Here is a 21,187-nt window from a genome sequence, read left to right on the forward strand (position 1 = left end):
GATATTTTTGATCCAGACTTTATGTATCTTCTTATCTATATTTACTTCTCCAATTTATGTGTTTTTGCTTTGTATCTGAAACTATATGAATAAATATGTATCTAATGTGCAAAAATGGTAGATCAATATAAATTATGTATGTTATTACTAGTTAATGACCTGCGAAGATATAATTATTGTGAATAAGTTTTACTGTTATTAACTATTCTAGAAGGGTTAGGGTTCGTGAAGATAGAACTAAGCCCTAGAAGCCACTGGAACCCATAACACATACCTCTAGATGTAGAAACGTGGTTTTGTCATCCCTCAATATTGCTTTGGGTGAGACTTCAGCCTGCGCTATGCAGGTTCTTGCCGAAAGAGTCAACTGTTTGGAGATTTGTTGGTTGGTGCAGCTAACGTTGAACCTAGGTTAGGCCCCATCAAGCGAACAAATTTCATGTGTTTATCATAGTAATTATTTCTTAGCTACCTCTCTTTAAATTATGTTTATCCCTTTAGCAACCCCACCCTTTTTTAATTATGCTTTTTTGTAACCCTTTAGATTTTGGTTATTATTTTATCTCTCCTCTTGACCTTTCATCTTTCTGAATTTATATAAATGTTGGATCCCCCTCTTCCATTTATTTTTTGCAATATTATTAAGTTTGTTAATACTACTAAAATATGTATACACCTAATAATATATCGTGACATAAACCCCTTTTTATTTTATTAATATATTTCTAGTAACAATTCTTAACCTGTAACTCAGGTTTATATAATTCAACATTACTTTATTTCTATTTAAAGGAAATAAGCTAACCTCTAACAAATTATGATTATATAAATTGATAATATTAATAAATAATAATATTATAAAAAATGACAATATTAATAAATAATTATTAAAATACTAAAATTAAATATTTTAAATTAAATTATTCCCAACAACTAGTTTTCAACAAAATATATTTTTATTTAATGGGAATAAGTCAACCCATAACAAATAATATTATATAAATTAATATTATTAATAAATAATTATATCATATAAATCGATAATATTGAAACAAAATATTTTATATTCCATAACAACTAGTTTTTAATTAAATATATAATATTTAATTAGATATATCCTTACCTCTAATTCTTAAATAATATTTTACTTACCTTATTAATTAATTTACCAATGGCTAATTTTCAAAGGCTAAATATTGCCAATGATGCATCCATGCTATTCATTCCTATAGATTGATTGATTTCTCACCTTGTCCTGAGGATGAACCACATTAGTTGGTTTGAAATGTCGACTAAATCCTAACAATGTGATTAATCTGAAAGATTTATATCTACATTATGGATCACAAAAGTATTAGATCTAACAAGGTGTATATTGCAGTTCATGGTTGCTTGATAAGCCTTTATGCCTAGTTACCCCTTTGGTTTGTTTGTGTCTTTAATTTATAAAATTAATTAATTGACCTCAGAACAACATCTTCCCTGTGGAATACTCCTTAGTAGATCTTAGGTCGAGACTCATGGTAACAACTCCTGAGTCTACCAATAAAGGAAACCCCTTTGATGAGAATCCTAGTCCTTTTCCTTATTTTGAAAATATTGGTGGTCCTTATATGGCAACGTTGTCCCTTCCCGGATTTACCATTAGTTTGTGAGTTTTGTTATTTTCGACCACTATGGTTATGAATGTCCAAAATACTTCTCAACCGAGTTCTCCTCCACCCAAACAACATCAACCTCATGTTGATCTTATAGTTTACCCTTTGCCCTCTTCATCTATTTTTTCTTCATCCCTTTCCTCCTCTTCACTAGGTGAAAGTCTTAATTCTAGTAACCAGGAAGCTAAGAAGAAGAAGAAAAGGATGAAGAAGAAGAAACAAAATAATCAAGGAGGAAACCAAGTAGTCATTGCTACAGATGAAACTAGTATGGAGAAACCTTCCAATCATCCATGAAAAATTAAATTCCCTTGCATGTTATGTAAGGGTGACCACCTTCTTAGAGATTGTCCTGGTATTCCCAAGGTATTAGAAGTGTGGTCCACAGGCTCACATCAGCCTTTGTTCTTAACCTCTGGAGATCATGCTGGGAAAAAGGGTAAAGTCAAATTTCCATGTAATCTATGTGAAGGGAATCATCCTATTCACCTTTTTCCTTATATTGATGAAGCCTCAAAAGTGTTGGAAAACCTTACAACTTCTCATCCTTGTCTTCCGGCTGGTTATAAAAATATTTTTCTCGATCCTCCACTAGTTGATGAACTAATTGATTAGAATCTGAATCCAGTCACTCCCACTCTCTCTGAACGTGAATCCTGTGAGTCCTTTCCGAACCCCAACCATTGGTTGAGAAAATGGTTGACTTGCTTCCACCTTTAGTTGATCGTACCTTTCATGTAGAGAGTGAAATTCATACCGCTAAGGTTCTTCTCATTTCTTCAGATTTCAATGAATTGGGGGGGAATCCTCCCATTCCAATGGCATAAGAGTACAATCATCTCATTCCCATGGCATGAGGGGGTAATGCTCCCATTCCCACAGCACTCGAGATTAGTTCTCTCATTCCCATGACATCCCCTCCAGGTAGTATGGTCACTTCCTTTGGTTGGAGTCGACTGACAGGATATCGTCTTCCTCCTTACGTGCCCTTCCAGATCATAGTACAGGTTTATAATATCATTGTACCTAGAAAAATAATAGATGAAGGTGCATCTATTAGTATTTTATCCTCAACTACTTGGAAAACTTTAGGTTCTCTGTAGCTTGTCCCTGTTACTCATAATCTATTGGATTTTAACATATGGACTAGTCAACCATTAGGGATCCTTCCTAAATTGCCTATTACTTTGGGAGGAAATATTGTCTGTGTCGATGTGATGGTTTTCCAAGGCCCTTTGGATTTTAATTTACTCCTTGGGAGTGAATATGTTAATTTCATGGAAGCGCTTGTCTCTTCAATCTTTCGTGTGATGTGTTTCCCGCATGAAGGAAGAATTGTGACCATTGACCAAATTTCATTCATTGGTCCTAATTTGGCTCCCAATCAATTAGCTTCCCTAATTGGTCCTTATATGCAAGCATTATCTTCTCCGTCATAGATTAATTATGTGGAAACATGTTCCATGTTTGCGTCTACTAATGATCTAGTAGGTGATGTAGTGCATCATGTACTAGGGGAATTACACCCAGATCTCTCCATTAGATCCCTTGATATATATCCCTTCCAGAGAATTGTTCTCCCATCTGATGAGAATCTCTTGGAATCCATGGTCTCTTGGAGGCCGTGATTAGGACCGAAGTAGAGTTCCTTTTCTTGTGTCAAACTCCTTAAAAAATGAAACAATGTGCCAGAGCAGAGCTTCTTTTCTTGTGTCAAGCTCCTTAAAAAATGAAACAAGATCCTAGAGCATAGTTCCTTTTCTTGTGTCAAGCTCGTCAAAAAATGAAATGAGATCTTATGAGGATAGTTATTTTACTATGTTAATCTCGTTAAAAAATGAAATAGGTTCTAATGAGCATAGTTATTTTCATGTGTCACGCTCGTTAAAAGTTGAAATAGGCCCCCTTGCAATTAGAGTCTTTGATTAGATCTCGTAAATTCCCAGTCGAGTCTTTCACTTGATCTCATAAATGAACCTTTATTCCATCAACCTGTTAGTACCTAGTAGTCTACTTATTTGCATGAAATGAATCTTTGGGGGCACGTATCTCGAATTGAATCATCATGCTAAGGGCATGCAAACTTATTCCAAGCATAGTTTTTCTTTGTTTCAAGCTTGTGTAAAAATGAAACCAATTTCAAGCATAGTTTCCCATGTTTCAAGATTCTATAAAAATGAAACTATTCCCATTTTATCCCTCATGATTTCCATTTTTATGCCTATTTTTTCTACATGAGTCTTCGTTTTTTCATTCCATCATCACCATCTGCTTGGATGATCATATGCTTTCACTTGGTTTTTTTACCCTTTCCTAAGGAAACACTACGATGAGTGGTCTTATTAGCCAACCTCTCAACCTTTGCATGTTTTGAGTAGTTCCATCATGACCAGAGCTAGTTTCTACCCTTTATACCATTCGTTCCTCCAAGAGGAGTCCTCTTTCAGCTCTTTTCAGACTCCCAAAATATGAAAAGATTGTGGAGAACTTGTCTTTTCAAACTCGTAAGTTTAAATGAAGAGACATCTATTTAGTATAAGTTTAGCCCTTTTCTGGACTGAGATAGACTAGCTACAAAAAGGGAATACCTTAGTCAAACATGGCTAAGAGGTTCTCTTGGGTATTATTTTCTACCTTTTCATACCTAAGGGACAACCTACAGAAAGGGACATTATGATTTTTCTTTTTCCCCTCTTTTTCAAACTCTCTAAACATGAAAACGATGTCGAGTTTTACCTTCACTAGACTCGTTAAAACATCAAATAGTGATGGACTTTCCGAACAAGACAAGGCCAAACCACTCCTTCTCAAGTTTTGTTAAATATACTCAGAGGGATTCATCTGAAGGATGAACTTACAAATCAAACATTTTCAATCCTCCTCGGTCTTGTTATAAAATAAAGAGGCACTGACCAATATGGTCGGGGAAATTGGGAAAACAAGGGATTCCATTTTGCTAATGGAAGCAAGTCACTCTTGAATAAGACACTCTTCCACTTCATCTCCATGATTGTTGGGTTGGGTAATATGCTTTTCTTTTGGTTATCATATCATTTTTCAGAGCCTCCATTTCAGTTTTGGGTCAATGCTGCGAACTCCATTCAATGTCGACGGTGTTTTCGAGAGAAGTCATTTAGTTGATCTCTACTACAATAGTTTTAAGCCTTTATTTGATGTCTACCTTCCCTAATCTAGAGCCATGTCAACATCATTTTGATCATTCTGTCTCAATCATGATACTCGTTTCATGTCGTTGATGGGGGATACATCAAGGCCCTCTTGTGACGCGTCACTTCCTATCGACATCATCACATCATCTAGGAAGTTGACATAGAAACACACCTTTGGTGCCTTGGTTTTTGCATACATCAATGGAAAGTTTCCTCTCTCTCGGTGACAGGTTTACATAAATGGACTTCAACTGAAATATTCTATGTGGTGTTCGACATCAACTCATTAATTCACATAATATGTATTGTGTTAGGCCCCTATACTACTAGTGTAACCCCTTATTGTTATTTGTACAACCCACTTATTATATTGATGTACCCCATGTAGTGCCCATATTGTTACTATTGTGCCCCATAGAAGCCCACTATTGTTATTATTGTGCCCTTACATTATTATTGTTATGTCGGCTCTGATTATGTTATGACCCCTTAGACTCCTATATATAGAAAGGAGGTCTTTTCATTTGTATCATCAAAGAATTGTTCATTTATGTAATGTAAAGGAGGTTTCCCCCTCGAAGAGGCTGAATTCTAAGGCGTTGATCTATCTTTTCTATCTTTTCTTGAGCTGGTTTCATAACATTTGGTATCAGAGCTTTGGATTCTAGGGTTTTGCTGCTCCAAACAGGTCATCGTGGCATTTTCGCTATAACTTTTTTTGTGACATTTCAGAAGTCTCAAAAAAAACCCATTTGAGAAGAAATCGCGCTAAACCTTGGGTCCAAATTTCAGAGCTTTTCGCGCAATATTTGCGGAGATATGATCTGAGGAAGTTGGTCTTTTTGTAGACTCCTGAATTACATTCAAAACAGGTGACCTGGGGAAAATCGTCATAACTTTCTCTCTGGGGATCGGATTGAAATTTCGTAAGAAGGTAGAGAAAGAGGACAGATTTTAGTTTCTTGTATGTTTTTTTCAGATCCATAGGTCGAAACAGTGACTCGTGGCATGTCGTACAAGTTCGCTCTACTGAACTAGTCTATAATCAAGTCACTGTGGGAGATTTCGCATAACTCTTCCTTGGAGAATCCAATTTGGATCAGACTGGTGGCATTGGAAAGAGGACGTAGAGGGCTACTATAGATCACAATTTCAGAACTTAAAGATCCGAAAGTACAGAGTTATAGTCGTTTCAAGGTCGAGCTCCTAAAATCAAGAAAACGCAAGATGAAGAAGTTTGATGGCAAGGATCCGGTAAATTGGATACTTCAGATGGAGCAATATTTTGATCTACATGGTGTACAACTGTTACAAAAGGTATGTATTGCATCTTCATATTTAGAACCAGATCAATTTTTATGGTACGAAGGGCTTTGTTCTCGTAAACAGCTTGTTACGTGGTCAATTTTCACGGAGGAAATGATAGCACATTATGAGGATACAAAGAGCAACACCTTCTTTAGAGCAACACCACAACAATTGGAAAGAGTAAAAGGGCTTTGTGACATATTGGAAAGCAAAATTATGGAAACCAGGAAGCATACCCCTCACAACTATAAAGATGGAAGTGTTGTTTCTCCTAGCCTTCCACAACCTACAAGGGTTACACCACAACAATTGGAAGAAAAAAGAGAAAAAGGGCTTTGTTACAATTGTGATAGCAAATGCACTAAAGGTCATAAGTGTGCTGAGAAGAAATTATTTTACATAGAATATGAAGAGGAGGAAGAAAAGGATCAAGAAACATCAAAAGAAGAAGATATTCGCCAGGACCCCACCCCAGAGAAAGAAGAAATGAATCAGACGATATATTGTAAAGCATTGGCAGGAATTACCACTCCTCAAACTCTCAAGATAGAAGGACATATCAAGAAGAAAAAGGTGCAAGAAGTGAAAGATCACATCGAGAAAGAAGAAATGAATCCAACCATATCTTGTAATTCATTGGTCGAAATTACCACTCCTCAAACTATCAAGATAGAAGGACATATCAAGAAGAAAAATGTTCAAGAAGTGAAAGATCACATCGAGCATCAAGAAATGAATCCGACCATATCTTGTAAAGGATTGGAAGAAATTACCACTCCTCAAACTCTAGAGATAGAAGGACATATCAAGAAGAAAAAGGTTCAAGCAGTGAAAGATCACATCGAGCATCAACAACAAGTTCTCCAACTTTTAAAGGATAACACCACTTCAGTGCAAAATCAAACGAAACAACAGGTAGATCAACATTGTAGTGAAAAATGTTTTGATGTAGGTGATTGGGTATTTTTACTGCTACATCTCAAGCAAGCTATTTATGAGAAGGAAATGTTCGCAATACTACATGCACTTAAAAAATGGCGACCTTACCGAATGGGAAGACTCTTCAAGGATGAGGATGTGGAAGCATTGTTTTGTGCTATTTCTATTATCCAACCAGATTGGATAGAAAAAGCAAGGGATGAATGGAAGAAGGATGAAGAAGTATGGCCACTTATTCAAAAGTTGCAAAAGATCCCAATTCAAACAATATTGCCAAAAATTGAAGAGGAAAGAAAAATCATATTGGAAGCTGGAGCAGTCACAGAAACAAGAACCCGACAGCTACGAAATCAATCAATTTCAAAGTATCTCCTCAAGTGGAAGAACTTACCCACTGAAGATTCCACATGAGAGGACAAGAATTTTATACAGAAGCATCAAGAACTACTCAAGCGTTGAGGACAATGCTTTTTGAAGGAGAGGGGCATGTTAGGCCCCTATACTACTAGTGTAACCATTTATTGTTATTAGTACAACCCACTTATTATATTGATGTACCCATGTAGTGCCCATATTGTTACTATTGTGCCCCATAGAAGCCCACTATTGTTATTATGTGCCCTTACATTATTATTGTCATGTCGTCTCTGATTATGTTATGACCCCTTAGACTCCTATATATAGAAAGGAGGTATTTTCATTTGTATCATCAAAGAATTGTTCATTTATGTAATGTAAAGGAGGTTGCCCCCTCGAAGAGGCTGAATTCTAAGGCGTTGACCTATCTTTTCTATCTTTTCTTGAGCTGGTTTCATAACATATTGTACTATAGTACCTTGAGAGCCTTTAACATCATCGATGGTTTATCTCACATATGTTCATGGCTTACATCATTGGCCAGTAATTAGATGGTGTCTACCATGTTCGACTCCATCTCATTTATTCACATGTTTCAACTCGTACATTGGTTGGTCATGTGAACGAGTTACAAGACCTCAGATCTAGTTTCTTCCATCTGGGTTGTGATTTCATGATTATACAGAGATCACTATGTATGATGGCTATGATCTTATAGACATTCATCCAGTCATGGGTCCATCAATTGCATCTGTGGATGTGTCTTTTGATCATTATACATGTTATGTTAGCTTATGAGCTGAGTATGGGTATGCCTCCCTCAACAAAAAAATATGTCAAGTTGTAAATGTATTGTAATAGATGAAGCTCAGAAGTTGTCCTTGATCCCGACTTGTCACAAGGTAAAGCACTTTAGTCATCATTCATCATCTTTTACTTTACGCTTTAGGGGGGCATTATGTTATAGGTCATTTTGTCACATCCAATCAATGAGCCTCCTAATGGGATCCATCAACGTCTTATTCCCCCTTGTCACCATCTTTCAAAAATACCTAAGCATGTTCCCTTCATCCCCTAGAAGTTCAGCGCTAAACGGAATCATTTGAGCCAGGTTTAGGACCAACGCTCCCTGTATGCCTACTGGGGTGCGATCAACTATAGGTTTCTCCATTGTGGCCTATGTTGGTCGCCATTAGGATGCTCCCCTTTGCACCTGTGTTGATTCAAGAAATTATGGAGAATGATCAGGATTCCGGAAGCTTCACCTTCTAGGAGTTTCTAGAAGTTGTTTCAACTACTTACCTTGGATAAAATATTTGGATCCTATCCTTCCCTACATTGGAGTTTTGAACACTTATCCTTTGATCCTATCCCTCCATCAAAGGTTGATCTCTTACCCTAGATTGGTAATTGGATAAGAACTCCCAACCTACCTTACTTCTCTATATATTCCCAACCTTCTATGTTGTTGGGGGGTTGGATTTTGGAGAGTGATTATGCCCTTATGCTGCTATAGTGAGTCATCATCATCTCATGCATTTAGGGTGATTGGAGGTGCATATTGTGACAAGGAAAGGACAACTCAACAACTTGGAGGAGCTCTTCTACAAGATCAACTACTTTTTATGGATGTAATCTCCTTCCATTTATAGTAATGAAAAAAATTCATTTTTTCCCTATATGTGATGTTGTTATTTCATGTATTTCAATACCATGTTGATCTATTGATATGTTGATGTAGTCTCTTGGCTTGTGTTACCTAACTATGTAGGTTCTAATTTTGGCATTCGAAGATGGAATTGGAGCTTCCAAGCTAAAGAAGGAGTGAAGTGTATGAAGGATTCCAGGTAGGCCTCACTCTGTCATCTATTTACTTTAAGGAAAAGTATTTTGTTCCTTGTCTCTCTGTTGTCCTAGGTTAGCCACCAACCTAGGGGAGATACTTTTGTCCATGTCGTAAATATCATATAAAAACAACACTGCATGTACATTGTATCATCTATACAACGTGTAAACAATGCCAAACATACACAACACCACATGCATGACATGTACGCGACACCACATGTACATGCCACCATATGCATGACATATACACAACACCACCTGCACACAGCACCATATATACAACATGTACATGACACCACATGCTCACAACACCACTTGTATAATCATGCACACAACACCATACACGCATAGCACCACATGCACAAAACACCATATGTGTAGAGCACTGCATATACAACATGTACATAACACCATCTATACCTAGCACTGCATATGCAACATTCACACAACACTATTTGTACCACCCTATACATCACATTTCATAAACAACATGTACACACACTATATATACACAACACCGCATGCACACATCACATATGCAACATGTACAACATATACAACATATGCACAACAATATTACTGCACATCCAAAACCACACTGTCTCTACCAAGAAACCTTGCTTCTAGTGTCTCTCAGCCATCCATTCTTGTCCTAGCATGCCTTGAATCTCACTGATTTCATTCAACTGATGTATCCCTAAGAGTTACATGTCATAACATAAACATAGGCATAATAAAAGTATACAATATCAATTCATATCCACATGATACTGACCTTGTATATTTTTCATGAGTACTCCCCCCAATTGATTCCCCATAATACTATGAACCTCATCATGCCATTAAGCTGCATAAGCAATCATTCCTCCATGAGAATGATCCCTGATAACCCTGTTGAACAATGACATAGATACATGGATACATACATGCATATACATAAACATTAGCATAAAACAATCATGATCTTGTCAGACGACAACATACATATATACATATTTGTATACATATACATATCTATATGTGTGTGTGTGTGTGCATATATAAACATCAACATAATCATGATCATAACATAATTACCAGATAGCATAATGTCAATATTAAGAGAACCCCATTTATCTGTGCACACCATGCATAACATTGAGAATAATCGTTCCCAACATAGCCAAGGAATCTGATGCCTCAGATCCACTTACTTCACCTTCCTTGATACCTTCTCATGACTATACTTCCAATGTTCATTTACACCAATGGACTGAAGCAATCCAACTGATTTTTATAGTCTTACCTTCAACTTTCCTTACTCATGCACCAAGCTTCATTTAGGTCTTACATTACCTACTAGGTTTCGTTCAACTCTCCCTAAGCTCCATTATCTTTCTCAACCAATTCCCAAGGCCCTCAAGACGTAAAAGGCAAGAAAAAAATGCAAACAAGAAGAAAACCATGAAAACCAACAATAATATGACACCGAAAACAAAGTGGTATGGCCATACACTAGACATAAAAAGAAGTTGCAAATCAAATGAAAACAAAGCACAAAGAAACAAAATCACAAGACTCTCAACAAAACCCATGACTCAATTCCCATGGTTCATAGTCCTTCCAAAAGAAATCTCAACTTGAGCCTTCTTTAGAATTTCATGGCATTCTCTTTTCCATGCAATCCCTTGCATCATATTTCCATAAACACATAACTTTCAGTGCATAAATAAACATAACAATACACCAATTACCTTACCTTGTTGTGCCAAGCATGTTTCTTACAACTGAACACATCCACACCATCTCTCAAGGGACTCCAATACTTAACAAACCTAGCCATAACTAGAACCTTTTGTTATACCTGTCAAATACATATTTATGAATATAACACATATCCTCATAATGTCAAACAAATTGAAGGTTAAGAAGACTTCATGTATGCAAAGAACTCATTCATTTGTAATTGGAGTTTCCAAACATAAACAAAGGAATTTTCACCCAATTCCTTTATTTTACCTTTTCCTTGTTGTAATTGAGTCTTAGTATGCATTGTCACATCACCCAACTGTTAGTTGTATAAATACGTCAACTATTACCTTTTCAAGATAATACCAAGCATGTTGCCCTACAACTGCTCACACATGTTAGTCTCACTTCCAAATATCAAGACATTATGTATATTAATTTGGAATCAACCTTTACCAATTCTAACAACCATGTCATACTCAACAATCAACTCACATTTGTCAGTCATAATCCATAATGCTACAACTATCACCTACTTACACTCAAGTATTAGTTGTCTCAACATGTATGTATTAGTGCAAGCATATTAAAACAAGATCATTTTGGCAATAAATCTTATAAACACATACTCATATCATTCAAGTAATCGAACATTCAAAAAACAAATATATGACATAATAGACACAAAATACTCAAACACCAAATAAACAACATAGTCAAACATTTAAACACCAAATAAATGACATAAGAAAACACATACCTTAGTGTATCTCAAGGGAGGTTATCTTGTCTGCACAATCAATCTAGATTAACATGATATAACTTTACAACATATCAACTCAGACATAAATAATGTCATGATATCTCTAACAGTAACTAGCTAACATGTTCACATCATAAGCTCATAAACAATTGTCATTCATGCTTAACAATCACATATGCACAGTTAGTCTAGATTAGTACAACATACTACCACAAATAAGTTGACCCATACCTGAATACCATAACCATAATCACAGCATATATCAATCCAGGTTAACATGATATATGTAACATCAACATATTCAATGCAATGAACATAACCATCATGCATATGACCATAATTCATACCACAACAAGTTACTATCATTCATGACTATATGACACAGGTGAATATGACTACACTAATCAACTAGAATTTATCATACATGTAACCATAACAAAAATAAAATGACAATTGTATAACCCTAATTCTTATAACAACCATTAACCACATACCTGCAATCCCACCATACAAACTTGTATGACGATCTACTCTTACCCCAAAGTCTATTGTTGCAACTTCGCTTTAATGATCTAGATTTCCTACTCTATCTTAGCCAATACATTAGCATCATAACATAAAAATATCATCATGATGACCTAATTTCATAGACTGACCTTATGCACAACAACCTTCACCATGAAAATACATGCATAATAACATATAGACATCAACAGGCACAACAAATGCATATACAACCATACAATCATGACGACACATCCCATAACAACAACATCAACCTTCACATGGTGACATCACTACAACCATTATCAACACCATGCAAATGAAGCAAGCACATCGACTACAAGCGTAAGGAACACATATGCAACTGACATGAATGCATGATCAACACACAACCCTTCTAGTCTGAGGGGTGAACCATTCTCTGATACCGCTTTGTAAAACCCTCCTCCCACATCTACCCAAGTAACCATCCAACTGGGTAAATATGTGACGAGAAGTTACAATGATATGATTTGACTCCCTATGTGTGAGTTAAGGAAGTGAAACCAATGGAAACACACCATATAGACCTTCCACATCAACAACATAACTCTTAGGAGCCATCCCAACCACTTAAGTAACTAGTCCCTGGGTCCCACTGAGTTTTTAGAGCATTAAACCCTAGGATGCTCCCTTGATATGGACAAGAATGCATCTAGGAGGCTTCAGACACTCCCACAGCATGGATATGCATGTGCCTAAGGACTTTTCCCCTCAAACTTGTGCTTGTGGCTCCAGGATTTATGCCACTTTTTCATGCCTAGAGCTCAAGTCATTGCCCAAAAATCAATGACAGACTCAGAAATGAATTTACACAATAAAACAATGATAAACTTTCAAAAGCATTAACGAGGACTAGACTGGACCCCTACAAGCCATGACAGGCATTTCATCAAACATATCAGAAATATGAAATCTGTAGGTCTTAACAACAACACTAAGCATAGGGGTCTCATACTTATCTGAGATTCGCTATGAGGCATTGTTTCCATATTGCATTCATTGCATTATCATCTATTAGGTCATAGGTACATTGTTCATTCAATTACAAGTAAAAAAATGATGACAGAAATACATAGTCACTGTCATAATACATGTTCATGACCAACATAATAACTACAAAATATCAAGGAAACAATATCCATATAATCCACATATAAAATAGTATAACACTCATGAATTAACAAGGATAAATAGCCTCATATTAATGATGCAAAAGATAACCTGGTATGGGACTACCACGTTTCACCCGACCGTAGATTGGCTGAGCCAAGTCTCTCTTCATCCAATCACCCTCGTGCCGTACTTCAAGAATGAATGTGGGATCTCATAAAACACATCAATCAAAACCATCCAGGGCCAAACCACCTGAACCCTCATAGTCAAACATCACTAACCATTACTAGATTGGTCTCTATCCAATCTATCTAGGGCTCTAGATAATTTGTTCCAACTCGGCTTCTACGACTAGTAACTCAACCCAAGGCTTTTGTCGGGCTCTAGAGTGTTTTTCCAACCAAGGCTCTAGGACTAGTAACTCAACCCCCAACTTTCTTTGGGCTCCTAGAGTGTTTGTCCAATAGTGATTCTAAGACTACTAACTCAACCCAACAAGAGATTCCAAAGAATTTGTCCAACCAAAGCTCTAGGAACTAATAAATCAACCCACAGCCAGAGGAATATGAGAACCAACTTGAAAAGAAAATTAAAACACACAACACCATGGCTATTGAGGAAATGGCAAGGCTAGGAAACACCATTGTTAATCTAGGAAGCCCTATATGCCAATAATAGATCATAACCAAGAAACCACATGCATGTGCCATGCATGCCAAAAATAGAAAGGAATCATACATGCAACTCAGTGCCTACAAGAAAAACACATTGTAGTTGTTGATCCCGATGTCCTCTTGCGTTTTCTTACTTTTCCTTTTCCTTCTTGCTCCAAATTCCAAGTAGGCCACACTCCTCTAAGAGTGTTCCAAGAAAACTCTAAGTATCCTAGAGTATGAGAGAGAGAGAGAGAATAGAAGAGAGCTCCACCAAAAACTATCAATAAAATCTTTCCAAGTGATCCTCAAAAGCTTTTTTATCAATGAGGCCTCTATTTTCTTCATTTTCATCATCGCATGCAACCTATGACCTTTCACTTTCCTTTTCTCCTAATTTCCTTTATTTTCATCAATAAAATGCCAATAAATTCCTCATTCCTTTCCAAAGCCTTTTCCATTGCCTTTGTCAATTCCCGGATCCATAATAAACTGAAGTGACACCCCACTAGGATGTTTTTTCCCATGATTGTGGCCTTATATTTTATTTTACATGGATTTTTATTCAGGGTTGTTATAGGAAACCTTGGTGAATCTTGATATTCCCTAATATGCAAATTGTAAAACTGTTGGTGATACTTTTGTAGAAATATTTAGATTTTCAATGATTTTATATTAGTTGATATAATATTTTGGACATTTTTAAGCTAAAATAATGTTGTACTATAAAATTCGGGCAAATCATTTTAGAAAAAAATGGAAATTGGTGAATCATTTTTTTTAAAGCATGGAAAATTAGCCCGGTTTTGAATATCAACCCATAAAATGTTCCCTATCTACAACATCATCATTTTCATATCTTAATAAATAACACAACATTGATATGATTTTCCTAGAAATCTTTGGGAAGATATTTGAAGGGTAAGGAGGGCTTTGTTGGGGAATGTTAGGTCCCTCTGGTTAAGGGATTCAAAGATGAGATCTCTTTACTGAGGGATTTATTTCTATTACGTTTCCAACAAAATTTCACTAGAAAATGGATGAAATGAATTAGGAACAACATTATGGCTTGTAAAATTGACTCGGAAGTGATATAAAAAATGTATTTTCATTTTTTGAAATAATGGCTCTCTTACTAGGTAAATATCTACCTGAACACCACACGACAAATTCAGGAACAATGATGGCTTTTTGGAAACGAAAATTGGGGAAGGAAGGATTACCACAGGGAAAAACTGTCACTATGGTCTTGAAACCTTTGGAATGCTAAACTTTTCAATTCATAAAGGTCGAATTTACATTGTGTTTCCACAATCTTAGCATCTTGGTCGATTAAAGGAATCTCATCAATTTTTACTAAAGAATAGGGAGGTGCGACTTTGGATTGGGTTTTACCCATCTGACTCTTTCTCGTACTCATAGTTGGAGTACATATGAACATGAATAAGAGAGTGATTAGTAAAATTACTTGATGATCAATAAGCTGTTGAATTTGTGCTTTTATTGTTGGGACTTCATTACTATGGTTTATTGCTCTAGACAGAGAAAATGACCCAATGAACGAATGGTACAAATCATTCGTATTACCATGTACCACCCTTTTCTTTGAATTTTTTGTAATAAAGTGCATTTGACGACAAAATCCTTTGACATGACCCCAAACCGTGGTCGATAATGCGGGATGGGAACGGTACGAAGGTAAGTTGTTTTTATGAGGGGAGGTATGATTTTGATACATAGTTGCCATGTAAACCAAAGTTGTTTTATGAGTACAACTAATATCAAACACCCACCACCCCCCCACCCCATGCGATAAACATCAGACATGCAAGGTGGAGGGGTCCTCTTTTCATCCCCATCCATTGATCTGTGTGCACATACACACACCATGAAAAGAAGCACATGTATTATGCCAGCATCTTATTTACAAAGCTATCAAATTTTTTTGGAAAAACATTTATTTAATTTTTTATTTAATATATAGCAATTTATAGAATATAGGTTATACATTGTTTATACAACTTCCGAAGAAAAATAAAGTTTATTTGGAATATTTTTGGAAAATTTTGTGACAAGGGAATGTTACAACAATACCTATCTAGAATACCTATTTCTTCTAAATCCAACTTTGGTTTGGTGTTCAAGAATACATATTTCTTATAGCACGGTTTACAAAAAAAACACACACTTAATTTACAATAATAAACTTTATAATTTCATATTAACACATTGAAATTTATTAATATCAAACTACATATTAATTGCACTTAGATGTTCCCAAACTCTACACTACAACACAATGTAGTTTGAGTCTAGGGCCCCGACACATCACAAGAATCAATCAATAGAAGCAGAAATAGAACACACAAATTCTTCAAACTTTTCTTCAATTATTTCCACAAAGGAAAGCTTCTACTTGTTGTTACAAAGTTCTCTGGCTACAACCAAAAGGAAGTTACTACACCCTAATTTATCAACTAAAACTAAAAGGAGTTACAACCCTTAGTTTATTAGCTACCACTAAAAGGATCTCCAGCCCCTAAAGTTTAATAGCCACTGCTAGAAGGAGCTACAACCCCTCATCTGTAAGCTACCACTTGCTTGACCTTAGTGATTCATCTTAAGCTTTTAGTTAACTTCATCTCTTTTACTTGCATGAATATTTATTTTTTCTTATCTCACACTTCGTCAAGTCTTCTAAATTTGATCTTTAAGTATTCTAACTCTACTTATCTATTTCTATAAGAAAATACGAGTTTAACTATTGTTTTCATCCATTCTAGTAAGTTATAGGATTTAACAGAGATTTTTCTAAATTTTGTGCATCACCAAATCTAGCTAATCTGCTAAATTTGCCTCCAACATGTCCATTCCTCCATTCTAGTTGGCAACTCATTTCATTCTAAACCTTAAATATATACCCAAAGTCCTCTAACCAATCTGGCGACCTTCTCTACTTGCACTGATTTAAAGGAGCACCCACATTCTCCCTCACATCCTGCATAAGTCTCTTAGCTTCCCTCGTTCTCTTCTTGCCTTCTCTGGATGGTTTTTCTTGAGTGGTTGTCTCCACTCTGCCCCCACCCTTTTAGTTATTCCATAACAACCTAAGGCTCCTCCTTTGGATCTAAAATCTCCTCCTCTAGTGGGATTTGAAGCTCCCTTTCAAGAGAGTACCATGTGTCTTTGTCCTCATCAAATTTTACATCCCTTCATACAATTGTCATTCTAAGGGATGGAAAGTACACACAGTAGTTGTGGGGAGTTTCTGTGTAACCCACAAATACCCAAAATTTTGTTTCTGACTCTAGCTTCTTCCTTGATCGTTTGGAGACATGGCAGTAAATAGAGGCTCCAAAAATACTCAAGTGTGACACATCTAGCTTCCTCCCAGAGAAAGCCTCTGGTATAATCATGCTAAGAATACGATGAGGAATCTTGTTCTGCTAATAGACCGTTCTATTGCATGATTCTTCCCACAAGTACAAAGGTAGGCTTTTGTCATGCAACATCGCCCTCACCACTCCCACAATTCTTTGGTTATTCCTCTTAGGAACCCCATTCTATTGTGGGTTGTGGGATGCTGTCAACTCTCGTTGAATGCCTTAGTTTGGATAGAAATTTTTAAACTCATTCAACACATACTCACCTCCATTATCAATCATGAGAGCCTTCACCTTCTTGCTCGTTTCTTTCTCGACCAGTGCTTTGAATTCTACGAACTTGGAGAAAGTCTCATCCTTCTTTCACATGAAGAAGATCTAGCACTTTCACGAGAAGTCATCAATAAAAATGATAATATAGTTGTGCCTTGTAGTGGAGGTTATTGAGAAAGGTCCACAAATATTAGAGTGGATCCTTTCAAGGACTACATGTTCTATGTTGTCCCGATCATGGAAAGTAGGTTTTGTATACTTCCCCAAGGTACACCCTTTGCATGTACATTGCTACTCTAGTGCTCCTTTGGGCAGGCTTGTGGTTATATATTGCATGATCTTGAAAGAGCCATGATGCAAATGGCCAAGTCTTCTATGCCAAAGTTCACTTAAATTTCAGCGCCGCACCTTCTCTGCCTTTGTTCTCAATGTAGCACAATCCTCCACATCTAGCCTGTAGAGGTTCTTCACACAAACCCCGTTATACCTCACATGTCCCATGGTTATGTGTCCCAGGAAGTATTTTCCTTTACTGAATATCACATCATAACCACGGTCTTCCAAAAATGAAACAGAGACAAGATTCTTCTTTAGACCCGGAACAAACATCACATCTTTGAGTCTGAGAGGGGAGCCTAACTCCCTTTGAAAGGTGACTATACCAATCTTGGTCATGTTATACCTTCCATCATCTCCCATATCGATGTGCATCTGGAGATATTTCTCCTTCAAATCACTGAAAAAGTCTCTATTCCTCATCATATTGAATGAGGCACCTTTGTCCAACTACCACACATTCCCCATCATTGTATTGGTCATGCATGCAATGGGAGTAAAATCAAGCTCGAACTATGAATCCAAATCTTCACCCATTACTCCTCCTAAAGTATTCTTTCTTTCCTTCTTGTGTGGACACTTCATGGCATAGTGCCTGAATTAATGATAGTGAAAGCACTTGATTCCGGACAAGTCTTTCTTCTTTCCCCCTTAACTACATTTTTCTTTGGATTGGGATTTCTTCCCTTTCCCTTCCTTTTCCTTTCTATCCAAGGTAGATTTATCCTCATCCTCTCCCTTGTATGAAGTCCCATCTCTTGTATTCTGCATTATTTCCTCCTATACCTAGTCGGACCACAAGCACTCCCAACTCGGTAGTTTCTCCCTCCCATTAACTAAATCTTGAGAGCTATTCCAACTCTTGGGAAGGCCATGTTGTAGCGGCTACAATCACCCTCCAAAATTTTTCCTTAACTTCGTTTTGGAGCCTCCCTAACAACCTTTCACATCAAAATGTCTTGCTTCGTCAAGTACACAAGCCTCAATGTTTTTCTTGAAGAATGACATCCTGTCCCTCAAAGCTTGTTGCATTCCCCTCACAGACTGTTCTTCCAGACTTGGTCCAGGTGCACGTTGAGCATCTCCCTCAAGAAATTGCGCAATTCTAGATGGAAAAAAGCCTTCCCTCCAGAAATTGCACAATTCTGTCTGGCAGCCTGTTGGGCTCTAGAATTGCACAAATCTGCCAGTCAAGCTTCATCTAGAAAATTATGCAATTCCTCCCAGCAGGGCTGCTCAGCTGAGGAATTACATAATCCTGGGCAACAGTCAGTTGCTCTGCCTAGAAATTGCGCAAATCTCCTGGGCAGCCAGCCTAACTCCTTTCCAAAAATGCGCATTTCCTCCCAGCATTTGAGCAGCCTCTTGCATGTGCAATTGAGATGACCAGTTCCCTCTACAACCGAGCAAAACCAATTTGCATGGATGGACTACTTCTCCCAAGGTAGGATGCAAAGGCATCCCTTGATTCAGGGATCTACTTTTAGCAACTGGAGGTCACATGCAAAGATCATTTCGGAAACCTCCCACCAAGTGTCGCTCTTCCTAGATTTGTGGCATGCGTGTCACATCTTCGATTTTATCAAAACTCATGAGCCAGATGCTGTAGAGCTTATTCCTCACATCAACCTTGCAGCTCTGACATACCACATCGCATCTAGGAATCATCAGCACATTCATCTTAGTTGTTTAAGGGTAAGCCCACCTTCCATGTCTTGTGTTGCATTTCTAGTGCTTTTTGTGTTTCACTTTGTATGAATGTTGTCTACTTGATTTCAATGAGTTCTTGCTATCATTTTGATACATACTAGCTTGTACTAGCACCATTTCATTTTTTGTTAACATCTCATTGTTGTCACATGCATGAAATTGTTTTTCATGAATGGTCTCTGATTTAGTGACTCGCCTCACCTACATACATGTGTTCCATTTTCTGAATCTTTCATCCACTGTTTGCATGCACAATCATTCACTTATATTTACACTTAGTATCACCATGCATGCACATTCACATTCGCTTTCAACCACCCTTTGGCGGGTCTGGGCAACCTTGGCCCAGACTCTGCCTCACCAAGACAGCATTACGCAATACTTAGAGGGAAGGCTCTATCTTCCTCTCAAAAAATGTGCATTTCTACCCAGTGACTATCCTCTAGTCTTGCATTGCACAATTCCGAGGGATAGTGACTACTAGCCTAGAAATTTTTCCAATGCAGTCATTAAGCGTGCAACCATTGCCAGCTGAGATTATGCATTGTGCAATTCCAGCAATGAGTATCCAGGATGGACTATGCATTTCACAGTTCCAGCAATCAGTCAGCCTCCTAACAACCTAAATTGTGCCTTGTGTAGTCTTGGCAGTCAGTCTTCCGACCTCTCGACGGAAATTACGCAACCATCATGATCAGTCCCATAGGTATGTTGCAAGTCAGTCCTAAAGTTCAGTCTAGTTTTCGACTGACAGATTGCTTGCCATGAGTGTTTCCATGTCTCCAGGTATCACAAGTGTTCATCTGCCTCTCAGCAACACAGGTACAATGGTTTTCAGGAGAGCAGGGTCGAAGACACCATTCAGAGCACACTTGGTGATGCAGTCGATCAAGTGTCTATGAACTTGCCTACCCACGAAGACATCAAGTTGTTCATAGACAAGGACATCAAGATATGATGATAGAAGCATCACAACAAGCAGAACCATGAATAGTAGCTGAAGGCGTCATACTGGATGCAACGAACGCAAGAGGAAGGTTGTTGACAACACAGAGGTGAAACAAAGTTGCAAGCTCAAGCAAATCTACTTGTGGTAAAAGAAACTTTGAAGACTTAGGCTACGAGGTGATGGCACGACATGAATATCACGTGAAGGAATAGAATGGAACAAAGAAGGATTTGCATGTGCTCAAGCAACAACTCAAGGAAGAACAAGAGCTACACATATGAGAGAATGAGTTGCAGCAGGAACAGGTACAGCAGGGGGCGCAACATGCATAGACAGATGAAACTACACCCATACAAGTTATAGATTAATCCCATCATCTGGAATGAAGCATACATGGTGAGTGGTGTTGTTGATCGCATGCAAGGGAATTCACCAGCATGCATGTCGTTGTGT

Source organism: Pinus tabuliformis, chromosome 3_2 (genome assembly GCF_031772625.1).
Source record: "Pinus tabuliformis cultivar Carrire ecotype Pingquan chromosome 3_2, CPIR1, whole genome shotgun sequence".
Classification (NCBI taxonomy): domain Eukaryota; kingdom Viridiplantae; phylum Streptophyta; class Pinopsida; order Pinales; family Pinaceae; genus Pinus; species Pinus tabuliformis.